The following is a 13,919-nucleotide window of genomic DNA, read 5'->3' on the forward strand; positions in this document are numbered from 1 at the left end:
GCAGTTCCTTCAATTAAATGACAATGACAATACAACATATCAGAATCTATGGGACACAATGAAAGCAGTCTTATGAGGGAAATTCATAGCAATGAATACGCATATTAGGAAAACAGAATGAGCCCAATTAAACAACCTGATGCTGAACCTCAAGCTTCTAGAAAAAGAAGAGCAGGACAACCCCAAAGCTCATACAAGGGAGGAAATTATAAAGATTAGAGGAGAAATCAATGCAATGGAGACTAAGAGAATGATACAAAAAATCAATGAAACCAAGAGTTGGTTCTTCAAAAGAATCAACAAAATTGGCAAACCTTTAGCCAACCTTGTCAGAAAAAGGAAAGAAAAGGCCCAAATCCATGCAATTAGGAATGAAAAGGGTGAAATTACAACAGACCCAGCAGAAATCCAGAGGATCATCAATACCTACTTCCAAAACCTATACACCAATAAGATGGACAACACAGAAGAAATGGACAGATTCTTAGATATATATGAATTACCAAAGTTGAACGAAGAAGACCTAAAAATTCTGAACAACCCAATATCAACCAATGAAATTGAAAATGTAATTAAAAACTTATCAACTAAGAGAAGCCCAGGCCCTGATGACTTCACTGCTGAATTCTACAAGACATTTAGAGAGGAACTGCTGCCACTACTGTTTAAACTCTTCAATGAAATTGAAAGGGAAGCAATACTCCCAAATTCATTCCTGGAAACAAGCATCACCTTGATCCCCAAAGCACAGAAAGACCCATCTGAAAAAGAGAACTATAGGCCAATCTCACTAATGAACATAGATGCAAAAATCCTTAATAAGATAATGGCAAACAGAATGCAGAAGATCATCAAGAAGATCATACACCCCGATCAAGTGGAATTCATCCCAGGGATGCAGGGATGGTTCAATATACAAAAATCAATTAATGTAATACACTATATCAATAGAGCCAAGGACAAAAACCATATGATTATCTCCATAGATGCAGAAAAAGCATTTGACAAAATCCAACATGCATTTATGATAAAAACCCTACAAAAAATTGGAATAGATGGCCTCTACCTCAAGCTGATAGAAGCCATCTATGAAAAACCAACAGCCAATATCATACTAAATGGTCAACAAGTGAAATCCTTCACATTAAAATCAGGAACAAGACAAGGATGTCCACTATCACCACTCTTGTTCAATATAGTTCTGGAAACATTAGCCTCGGCAAATAGACAAGAGAAAGAAATAAAAGGAATAAAGATAGGTAATGAAGAAGTCAAATTGTCATTATTTGCAGATGACAGGATACTCTATATAGAAGACCCCAAGAACTCCACCAAAAGTCTTCTAGACTTAATAACCAAATTCAGTCAAGTAGCTGGTTACAAGGTCAACACACAAAAATCAATAGCTTTCCTCTACACCAATGAGAGACTCATTGAGAGAGAAACAGGGCAAATAATTCCTTTCACAATAGCATCCAAAAAACTGAAATACCTAGGAATCATCCTAATGAAAGAAATCAAAGACCTCTTCTCTGAAAACTATGGCACTCTGAAAAGAGAGATTGAAGATGATATCAGAAAATGGACAGACATCCCCTGCTCCTGGGTAGGAAGGATTAATAGAGTGAAAATGGCCATACTTCCAAAACTGCTATATAGATTTAATGCAATTCCAATTGAGATCCCAGCAGCATGCTTCATAGACCTTGAGAAAACAATCCAAAAATTAATTTGCAGCAAGAAGAGACCCAGAAGAGCAAAAGCAATTCTAGGTAACAGAGACATGGCAGGGGGTATCACAATCCCCAACCTGCAACTCTACTACAAAGCTACTGTGATAAAAACAGCATGGTACTGGCAAAGAAACAGACTTGAGGACCAGTGGAACAGATTAGAAGATGCAGAAACAACGCCAGACACACTCAGCCATCTCATCTTCCACAAAGGAGCCAAACACCCTCACTGCAGGAAAGATAGCCTCTTTAATAAATGGTGCTGGAAAAATTGGGCTTCAACTTGCCAAAGATTAAAACTAGACCTATATCTCTCACCATGCACTAAACTAAAATCAAAATGGATTAAAGATCTAAATATTAAAACAGAAACTCTGAACCAGTTGGAACAGAGGTTAGGTAGAACCCTTGAAGACATCGGTGTAGGAAAAGATTTTATGAACAAAACCTCAGTTGCCCATGAGCTAGCACAAACAATCAACAAATGGGATCTCTTCTTTTTCAAAAGCTTCTGCACAGTAAGAGAAACCACCAGCAGTGTGAAGAGACAACCCACAATGTGGGAAAAAATCTTCACCTGCTCTTCCTCAGACAAAGGTCTACTATCTCAAATCTATAAAGAACTTAAAAAGATCAGACCTCCCAGATTTAAAGACCCAATCCAAAAATGGGCATCTGAAATGAACAGACATTTCTCACACAAAGAAGTAGAAATAGTAAATAAATACATGAAAAAATGTTCAACATCACTGGTCATTCAAGAGATGCAGATGAAAACAACGCTGAGATTCCACTTCACTCCAGAAAGAATGGCTGCTATCATGAAATCAACAAATAACAAATGCTGGCGGGGCTGTGGGGAAAGAGGAAGCCTGATCCACTGCTGGTGGGAGTGTAGACTGGTGCAACCACTGGGGAAATCAGTATGGAGGTACCTCAAAGAACTAGGACTGGAAGTCCCATTTGACCCCGTTATTCCACTGCTGGGGATCTTCCCCAAAGAATTAAAAGAATCATACCACAAGGATATATGTGCACCCATGTTCATAGCAGCACAGTTTGTAATAGCTAAAACTTGGAAACAGCCCAAATGCCCATCAACTGGAGACTGGATAAAAATGTGGTTTTTTTCTAAAATGGAGTGCTACTCAGCCATAAAAAATGAGAAATTAGAGACATTTATAGCTAAGTGGATGCACATTGAGGCAATACTCTTAAGTGAAATAAATAGGACACACATGTGTAAATACCAAATAGTTTCTCTGGTGTGAGAAACTGAAAGTGTAAATAAGGACTAAATGTATAATAGGTAATGTGAAATAGGAAGAAAAGGGGCAAAGGGGAAGGAAGTGGGAGGGCTAGGGGAAAGGATAGAAGGGAATGGGATTAATATGAGAAAATGGAAAAATAGGAACAAAATCTTTGTAAATAGGGAGGACTGGAGCGGTTGAAAGGAGGGCTGGGCAAGGGTGAAAAATAAGAACCAAGAGAGACTATGTAAAGGTGCAAATTTCCAATGATGAATGTCATTATATTGTATACCTAAAATGTACCAATGATTAGAATGAATAATTGATAATGTAAAATAGGAAGAAAAGGTCCAAAGGGGTAGGGGTAGTGGGAGGGGCAGAGGAAAGGAAAAAAAGGAAAGGAAAAAATGATGAGAAATGGAAAAAATGGAAATAAAGTCTTTGTAAATAGAGAAGGGTAGAGGGTGTGAAGGGAGGGCTAGGAATGGGGAAAAAATAAGAACCAAGATGCATTATATGAAGGTACAGTTCCCAATGAGAAATGTAATTGTGTTGTATACCTACAATGTACCAATTAAAGAAGTTAATACAAAAAAAAATTATCTGCATGTTGTTTCAAACATCAAAAATGGCAGAATAGGGCCAAGGATTTAGCTCAGTGGTTTTGCCACCTGCTGCACAAGTGCAAGGACCCAAGTTCGATTCCCAGTACAAAAAAAAAAAAATGGCAGAAAAACTGTTGTTTTGTTTGTTTGTTTTGTTCATGGTACTTACCAATGCTAGGAAGTGCTTTAACATTAAGCTGCATTTTCAGCTCCCCAATTTTTCAACCAAGCAACTATAATATTAATATATAATCACTATGAACAGTATAAAACGGAAACTATAACAATATCACTTGTCAATATCAGTACAAAAGTACTAAATAAAATAGGAGCAAATAATACATTAAGGAATAGTACCAAATGGCCCATGTGGCATCTTCTCAAAAAAGTTATGATTATTCCAATACTAGGTAATCTATTAATATGACATACCAAGTAAATAAATCTAAAAAGAAAAATAAGTTGACTCTTGCACAAGTGCTAAAGAATCTTTGAAATAGTTAATAATCTATTACTACATCTCAGAAAATATTCAAAAACTAAAAATTGATAGATGCTTTCTAAACATGACAAAACATAGATACATAGCTTAATCCTAAACCCAGCATCTGATGTAAAGAGTTCTATCAAGGAAAAACTTGTTTCTTCAACACTTACACTGCACAAGAGATACTGAATGCATTTAGACAAGATAAATCAGAGGAATAAGATTTGGTTAATAAGATATTACACCATACCTTGAAAATCCAGAGAATTAATGATTCAATTAGCTCAGACAAAACGAATTCTGTAAGGAAGTAAAAAAAATATGGAAATCAATAATATTCATAAATGCAAGCAATTTAAATGTGTAAGAGTAGAAACATTACAAGGATGAAAAGATTAAATGTAAAGGAGTAAACTCAAGAAATGTGTCAGACTAAATGAGAAAAATTTATGCAACTCCTGATAGACAAAAAGTAAAGCTGGATAAATAGAAAGATAGGTTCTTTGTTCTCAGGTGAAATGATTCAACAACAAAAAGATGTCACTTATTTCTAAGTTAATTTATAAATTGAAGAATAATAGGAAAACACTAAAAAGAAATGCCTGTAAGGGTGTTCATGTTATTAAAAGTACTAGAAAATCTGTATTTTAAATGAATGTGATACTAACATGAATAGACAGGCACATGTAATAGAATACAGAGCCCAGAAAGAGATCAGCATGTGTTACTGACAGCCATGTCTCGTGGGTGGCTCACGTTTCTGTATTTCCAATGTCAGCTGTGATTCAGACTATCTCTCAAGGATGTTTACATAGCCTTGGAAGACAGAGGTAGTGCCTACTTCCAGACAAGAGAGTAGACTTGTTTCCTGAGCATAAAATGAAGATAATGTCATATAGATTAATGAATGTATTTGACAATAACAATGGAAGTTTACACTTCTGGCAGTATTTAAGGATAACTTAGTGAATGATAATAGAAAACTAAAACAAAATAAAACAATTATTATTTCAAAGAAAACAAGTTTATAATAAATATTCAATATACTTCCTCTTTAATATTTACAAAAACATAATTTATAAGTATTTAATTATAAAAAGTCATCGATTGTTTAATGTAAATAATATATTACTTTTGAAAAAATTAAAATAAGAGCCTTTTATTTTTAAGAAATCTAGTACATGATTATTTTTGAACAGAGAAAAAGCAAATATCCCCTTACATAAGAAATCTAAGTGTCTCACCACAAGGATAGCTTGTTTTTACCAATGGGGTCTGCAGACTTTTTACATGGCTTTGATTTCCATACACAATTGTTAATGGTATAAGTTATTATGATTTCTAGGAAATATTTTTACAGCATACAGTGAGCTTAAACTGTTTTACTTCATTTTTTAATTCATTACATTTTATACATCAATTTTAAGGACTTTGGCTTAGCAAAAAATGCTTTATTATGGATACCAACAAAAAAATCAGGAAAGTAGTTTCAAGTAAAGCAGTAAGATAATACCTAAATATGGCTCTCAAAATAGAATTCTATGGACTCACTTAATAATGACTAATATGATGAGCAATTGCACTATTTATTTTTAAATTTATTATGATATTCTTTTACCTTGAGACTAAAAAAGATAAACAGTACTGAGAAAATTGTTCTTACCTCCAACTTCCTGTATTTCCAATGTAACATCTCTTAACATCTCTATATTAAAAGTATAAATATATACTACTCATTACCAACAAGATCTTTTATTGAAAATAAACTTTATTTCTCCTGTACTTTATTGCTTTGAATAATTCTCCTTCAGCTTTTTTCTCTACTTAAGAAAGCTTTCAGATGTAAACTTTTTAGATTACACACTTTGTCATCCTTATGTGCTAGGATGATATTTTACAAATGTTTTTCAAATGGTACAGCAAATATTATTATTGTGACAATAATGTGCTGACCAAACACAGAATGAGGGCTGTGCAGCCCTGGGACAGTCTTCATCACCCCATCCCATATGCGGAGTTACCATGTGTCTGTCTACTCAGGACAGTTCTAGTTTATTCCTGTAATTTCCTTGGAATATCTACTACCATGGATGTACTTACACTGGCAACCAGATAGCCTCCTGGCCCATGCCTAGGGCTGGAGATTCTATTTTCATCAACATCAGTGATGCTGATATGTGTTCTTGCCTTCAGTAAAACTCATTGTGCTCTGCATAAAAGTAGGCTCTTGCCAATCTTTTCACAGTACAGTGAGCATACAGTGTTTTACTTCATTTTCTCATTAATTATGTCTTTATAAATCCATTAGGAGTTCATCTTAGTAATAATTGCTTTATTATTGATGCTAGAAAAAATTAAAATCAGGAAAGTGTCTCAAGTAAAGCACTAAGATAACAGCTGATTGTGGCTCTTTTTTTTTTTAGCTACAATGCTTTTTATTTAAAAAAAAAAATAAGGGAGAGTAAGATGGGATATAAAGTGTGATGTGTCTATGGGCACCATCCCTCTCTGCTGGACCCACACCCAAAAGTTATTAAATAATTAAAAGGACACCATTTACAGTACCAGAACACCATTAAAATAATTTTATAAGGATCAAAAAATACAGTGATGCTGTAGGTGCCACAGCCAGTTACAGAATTTTACAGGAAACGTAACTGCAGTCAGCAGTCCAAGGAGGTGTGCCCAGTGCCTTCAGTTCCTGCACTTGAGCATAGCTACATTTCTGGCAGGTCCACACCCCCAGGAAAAGGCAAAGCTGAGTGTTTCATTTCCACATCCCAAACTCTGGAATCACAGAGCCCAGTTGAAAAGTCACAGTGGATAAGAGATGCATATAAAAACTACAAGGTGTTCCTTTCAAATCAGAGGAGTTGTGGGACTACATTCATTCTTTCTTACAAAATTCTGCTTCAAAGGGGACAGAGAATGCTGTTTCTGGTTTGCTACAAACCAGACAGTGAAAATGTATATTGCGTGCTGTGGGAGGCAGTCTTCATGCTTCTTTCATTTCCCCCATATCCCCAGATTCCTGTGGCATGGAACATGTAAGTCCTGAATAAACATATTAAAATGCATTTGCATCCCTTCTCTTGAATTCTGCAGACCTCAGAGCCTGCAGCCCATATACTGTATTCTACCATCAATGACCATAATTTTTCCTTAGCTTTGTAGACCTATTCCTGTATAGCACTGCATGGCATAAAGGTACAAGAAAATACTGCTTTTTGTCCATACAGTTTCTATAATAATTATGGAGTAAAATAAGCTAACTTATCTAATGAGAATAACTGACAGGCAGTATACATCTTTATTTTACACTGTGGCTCTCCTAATGAAATTCTACCCTAATGAAATTAGGAAAATTTACTTATAGGGGAGGCCTGGCTCTCACGCACAACACTTTGGGAATACCCTATGAGGAAAATGATATGGTTAAAACTCTTTCTGGAACACAAACATGAAGACATAACTTTTGCTTGGGGGAATCTACAGACAGACATAAATAGTCACCCATCCTTCCTATGAGGAGGAATCTAAAGTGAGTCCAAGAAAACTGTTACAGTACTTGGGAAGGCAAGACTCTCTGTGAACCCTGTAGGTGGTATGACCCGAAAAATGGACCACCATCAGCCAGGTGTGGATGGAGGGCCCAAAGAAAGCATCACAGAAAAAGCCAAATTTGAGCTCAAGTTCCAAGTATAGATGAGGTACACAGTTATTGCAAGGGAGCTTGCCAGGGAAAAGGCTGGCTGCCTTCCAGAGCCTCCTAGCTCGTATTCTTTACCTCAGTGGGTTTACTATGGCCTGGGAATTGGCCCGCAGTTCCACACTCTAAATAACCTGGTTTTGTCAGCTTCCCAAAAGCAAATGCACTTCTCAAGAACAAGCTTACCCTATCCAAGCTTCTGAACCAAAATGTGACTTTATATACAATGTGAAATAATCGTCATAGGGATGAAAATACTTGAAGACTACATGAGCAACACAGTTTGTCCTCGTAAGTACACACATGGAAAGAGAGAATAATCAGAGGATTGTTTAATAAATATGGGATCAAGCCAAAGAAGTTAGATGAATCCAATTTTTAATGGCATTAAACTCTGACAGCTGATGAGTTCATCTTCAAACAGGAGTAGGCTTGCCAACAGAGCTAGTATACTCAGGCTCTTGGCTAAATGTCCTTCCCTCCTGGGTAGTGCTTGGATGAAAACTGCCAAATTTGCCCTCCTGACTTCTTTCTGAAGGGTTTCCATGACTAAAAAGCTTGTATCCAATTGAGACATTCTTTCCTTAGATATCCTAACTCTTTATATCGAGTTGCAGTCAGGTTATACAGCCAGGAAAACCTTGTTTCTTGCCTGATTTTTAAGTTGAAATGATATTTACAATTTTAAAAAAACATTTATGTATGTTATAGTTTATAAAGTGGAAAATCTCCTTCAACTCTTTCAAAATTCCAGTGTTCTTCTCAGAAATGTACACGCATGTATATACAAACATATGCAGTTAAGTAAATAAAAAATTCGACACTGGTTGATGCAGAATGTAACTGCCATCTCAGATTATCATGTCTATGTTGGCAGAACAACCTGACCACCGAAGCTCTGGCCCACTTGCCCATTGCTTTCCTCTGGACCCTCAACACTTTTGGGCTCTCCTGCGGTCCCCTCCTCACAGGCACTTTTTATGCTAGCTCACCTCGAATGAGTGCCACATCTTCAGGGATCTGAAAGGAACTAAGTTATACATTCTCAGAACTTCACAAGTTCTATTCTACTACCATTTTCAGCTCCTTCATTCTATTTCTTTTCACTTCCCAGGGTCCTCTCACTTTCTCCCCTCTCCTCCCTTGCCTAGCTTAGACTCCGTGGTTCACTATTTCAACCATTCTTTGTAGATAAAAATATGTGGTTTTCGGCTCCCATATAACAACTTCCTTTTATCTCACCTGGACCCTCAGCTGTGAAAACCCACCTATTCTTTCCTAGTACTTGAAGGAAAACACAGAAAGTTACTGGCCTACTTAAATTGATTGCCACAAACCTCAAGTGATTTGTCAGTGGTGCCTGGTGATTTTGCCACTTCTTTTACACAATTTACACTTTACCCTTCCAAAAGAATGATTTTACCTTTTTCTCACAGTGACAAAACCCTGTGCTCGTGCTTAGCTGATTGCCTTGCTTTTAATTTTACTTAGAAAATATAAACAGTTCAAAGAGAAATTCCCTGTTTTCTACCACTAAACCTACTGATGTATATTACTATAGACTCAAACTACACGTTTCCATCACTATTGAAGTCTCAGTGGTCCAAGTGGGTAGTTGTCCTCATTTCTCTTATAATCTCAAAACCTGTGCTCCCCCCTCCCTTGCATCATAATTTTTTCTCTCTGTGGATCATTCTAATAAATAAAGCACACACCCCATTTCTTTGTTCCAGTTTTCAGGAGGAAAATATTTTTATATGTACTCTTGTTACTTCCTCCCCTAGCGGGACCCCTCCACCAAAGCAACTCTGTTCACCAAAGTGTTACACACATGCAGCATCCAGATCTCAGGCTTCATCTACCCTGGCTTCTCAGCGCCTTCCTCACAAATAATAACTCTCCTCCTGTTACAAGACTTTCAACACCTGCTTTCATGAAACCACTGCCCTAGTCAACAGTCACCCTCATTGCTTCCCACATCACTCTTTTTACTAGATCCTTCTGCCTAATGCCTACACATTGCAACACTCTAGAATTTACTCCCCAAGCTTCTTGTTTCTCCTTTTCTAATCATCTTCTGTGTCAAATTGCAGGACTTCTAAAAATTGTGAAAATCATAATATTTTAGAATGAGACTTTGGCTTGATTTTTTTTAAAAAAATATGAGACCCTTGCCAGCATGCTGACTGGTCAGATTAGGTTTCCCAGGAAACAGGTTCTGAGAAAAAATTTAGCATTCAGAATGCTTATTAACATTTTAGTCCATTTTCTTTTCCTGTAACAGAATGGCTATCAGCAAGTAATTTATAAAGAAAAGTTTTGGTTTTCTCTGGTACTGGGGATTGAACTCGAGTCCTTGCGTTTGCGAAGCAGACAGTGAAACCACTGAGCTAAATCTCCAGCCTGAAAAGCATTTAATTTAGTTCATCCCCTAGGGGCTGAGGTTGCTATCTCTTGTAAGGCCTTTGTGCCGTGCCTTAATATAGAGGAAAAAGCAGCAGAAACATTATTCAAGGCCAGACTCATTTTGTGACAGCTTATTCATATATGTATATTTTTAACATTATTTTATTGATACATTTTAGGTAAATAATATAATGACATTCATCGTTGGAAATCTGCAACTTTACATAATCTCTGTTGATTCTCATGTTTCCCCCTTCCCCTGCCCTCCCTTCAACCCCTCCATCCCTCCTTATTTACAAAGACTTTGTTTCCATTTTTTCATTTCCTCATATTAATTCCATTCCCTTCTTTCTTTTCTCCTACCCCTCCCACTTCCCCTTCCCCTTTGCCCCTTTTCTTCCTATTTCACATTATCTATTATACCTTTTAGTCCTTATTTACACTTTTAGTTTCTCATGCTAGAGAAACTATTCGATATTTACACATGTGTGTCCTGTTTATTTCACTTAAGAGTATCGCCTCAATGTGCATTCATTTAACTAAAAATGTCTCTAATTTCTCATTTCTTAAGGGGGAGTAGTACTACATTTAAAAAAAAAAACACACATTTTCAATATCCAGTCTCCAGTTGATGGGCATTTGTACTGCTTCCAAGTTTTAGCTATCATGAATTGTGCTGCTATGAACATGCGTACACATATATAACTGTGGTATGATTCTTTTAAATCTTTGGGGAAGATACCCAGCAGGGAAATAGCTGGGTCAAATGGAACTTCCAGTCCTAGTTCTTTGCGGTATCTCCATACTGATTTCCACAGTGCTTGCACCAGTCTACACTCCCACCAGCAGTGGAGCAGGGTTCCTCTTTCCCCACAGCCCCGCCAGCATTTGTTATTGGTTGATTTCATGATAGCAGCCATTCTTTCTGGGGTGAAGTGGAATCACAGCATTGTTTTCATTTGCATCTCTCAAATGACCAGTGATGTTGAACATTTTTTCATGTATTTATTTGCTATTTCTACTTCTTTGTGTGAGAAATGTCTGTTCATTTCAGATGCCCATTTTTGGATTGGGTCTTTAAATTTGGGAAGTCTGATTTTTTTAAATTCTTTATAGATTCAAGATAGTAGACCTTTGTCTGAGGAAGAGCAGGTGAAGATTTTTTCCCACATTGTGGGTTGTCTCTTCACACTGCTGGTGGTTTCTCTTGCTGTGCAGAAGCTTTTTAATAAGAAGAGATCCCACTTGTTGGTTGTTTGTGCTAGTTCACGAGCAACTGAGGTTTTGTTCATAAAATCTTTTCCTACACCGATGTCTTCAAGAGTTCTACCTAACCTGTGTTCCAGCCGATTCAGCGTTTCTATATTAATATTTAGATCTTTAATTCATTTTGATTTTAATTTAGTGCATGGTGAGAGATATAGGTCTAGTTTTGATCTTTGGCAAGTTGAAACCCAGTTTTTCCAGCAACATTTATTAAAGAGTCTATCTTTCCTCCAGTGAAGGTTTGGCTCCCTTGTCAAAGATGAGATGACTGTGTCTGGAGTTGTTTATGCATCTTCTAATCTGCTCCACTGGTCCTCAGGTCTGTTTCTTTGCCAGTACCGTGATGTTTTTATCACAGTAGCTTTGTAGTATAGTTTCAAGTTGGAGATTGTGATACCCCCTGCCATGTCACTGTTGCCTAGAATTGCTTTTGCTATTCTAGGTCTCCTCTTGTTCCAAATGAATTTTGGGATTGTTTTCTCAAGGTCCGTGAGACATGGTGCTGGGATTTCAATTGGGATTGCATTGAATCTGTATAGCAGTTTTGGAATTATGGCCATTTTCACTATATTGATCATTCCTACCCAGGAGCAGGGAATATCTTTCCATTTTCTGATATCATCTTCAATCTTTCTTTGCAGAGTGCTATAGTTTTCAGAGAAGAGGTCTTTGATTTCTTTTGTTAGGTTGATTCCTAGGTATTTCAGTTTTTTGGATGCTATTGTGAAAGGGATTCTTTGCCCTATTTCTCTCTCAGTGAGTCTGTCATTGGTGTAGAGGAAAGCTATTGATTTTTGTGTGTTGACCTTGTATCCAACTACTCTACTGAATTTGGTTATTAAGTCTAGAAGACTTTTGGTGGAGTTCTTGGGGTCTTCTATATAGAGTATCCTGTCATCTGCAAATAATGACAATTTGACTTCTTCACTTCCTATCTTTATTCCTTTTATTTCTTCCTCTTGTCTAATTGCCATGGCTAATGTTTCAAAAACTATATTGAACAAGAGTGGTGATAGTAGACATCCTTGTCTTGTTCCTGATTTTAGTGTGAAGGATTTCAGTTTTTGACCATTTAGTATGATATTGGCTGTTGGTTTTTCATAGATGGCTTTTATCAGTTTGAGATAGAGACCATCTATTCCAATTTTTTGTGGGGTTTTTATCATAAATGCATGTTGGATTTTGTCAGATGCTTTTTCTGCATCTATGAAGATACTCATACAGTTTTTGATTTTGGCTCTATTGATATAGTGTATTACATTGCTTGATTTGCATATGGTGAACCATCCCTGCATCCCTGAGATGAATTCCACTTGGTCAGGGTGTATGATCTTTTTGATGATCTGTGTTCTGGTTGCCAGTATCTTATTGAGGATTTTTGCATCTGTGTTCATTAGTGAGATTGGCCTATAGTTCTCTTTTTCAGTTGGGTCTTTCTCTGCTTTGGGGATCAAGGTGATGCTTGCTTCCAGGAATGAATTTGGGAGTATTGTTTCCCTTTCAATTTCACTGAAGAGTTTAAACAGTAGTAGCAGTATTGCCTCTCTAAATGTCTTGCAGAATTCAGCAGTGAAGCCATCAGGACCTGGGCTTTCCTTTAGTTGGTAAGTTTTTAATTACATTTTTAATTTCATTGATTGATATTCAGTCATTTAGAATTTTTAGGTCTTCTTTCAACTTTGGTAATTCATACATATCTAGGAATCTGTCCATTTCTTCTGTGTTTTCCATCTTATTGGTGTATATTTTCTTGAAGTAAGTATTGATGATCCTCTGGATTTCTCCTGGGTCCATTGTAATTTCACCCTTTTTATTCTTAATTGCATGGATTTGGGCCTTTTCTTTCCTTTTTCTGATAAAGTTGGCTAAGGGTTTGTCAATTTTGTTTATTCTTTCAAAGAACCAACTCTTGGCTTCATTGATTTTTTGTATCATTCTCTTAGTCTCCATTGAATTGATCTGCTCTGATCTTTATAATTTCCTCCCTCATATGAGCTTTGGGTTTGTCCTGCTATTCTTTTTGTAGAAGTTTGAGGTTCAGCATCAGGTTGTTTAATTGGGCTCATTCTGTTTTCCTAATATGTGTATTCACTGCAATGAATTTCCCTTGTAAGACTGCTTTCATTGTGTCCCACAGATTGCGATATGTTGTATTGTCATTGTCATTTAATTGAAGGAACTGTCTGATTTCTTCTTTAATTTCCTCAGTGACCCATTGGTTGTTCAGAAGTGTGTTGTTCAATTTCCATGTGTTTATGAAATTCTTGCTGTTTCTTTTGCTATTGATCTCCAATTTCATCACGGTATTGCCTGATAATATACAGAGGATAACTTCAATTCCTTTACACTTACCTAAACATGTTCTATGTGTGAGTATGTGGTCTATTTTGGAGAATGACCCATGTGCAGCTGAGAAGAATGTGTATTCTGATTTTGTGGGGTGGAACACTCTGTAAACATCTG

At 36.7% G+C, this 13,919-nt stretch overlaps 1 long non-coding RNA gene across 1 annotated transcript in view; it reads right to left on the reverse strand.

Moving 5' to 3' along the window:
- LOC110347186 (uncharacterized) overlaps positions 1-13,919 on the reverse strand; it is a 91,056-nt gene that overhangs the window by 49,312 nt on the left and 27,825 nt on the right. Inside the window, exon 2 of the long non-coding RNA XR_002391630.2 lies at positions 4,326-4,375. This is a non-coding gene — a long non-coding RNA (uncharacterized LOC110347186). The remainder of the gene's footprint in view (positions 1-4,325; positions 4,376-13,919) is intronic.

Source organism: Heterocephalus glaber, unplaced genomic scaffold, assembly GCF_053883595.1.
Source record: "Heterocephalus glaber isolate CG9 unplaced genomic scaffold, H.glaber_assembly_v1.0 deba00001058, whole genome shotgun sequence".
Lineage (NCBI taxonomy): Eukaryota > Metazoa > Chordata > Mammalia > Rodentia > Bathyergidae > Heterocephalus > Heterocephalus glaber.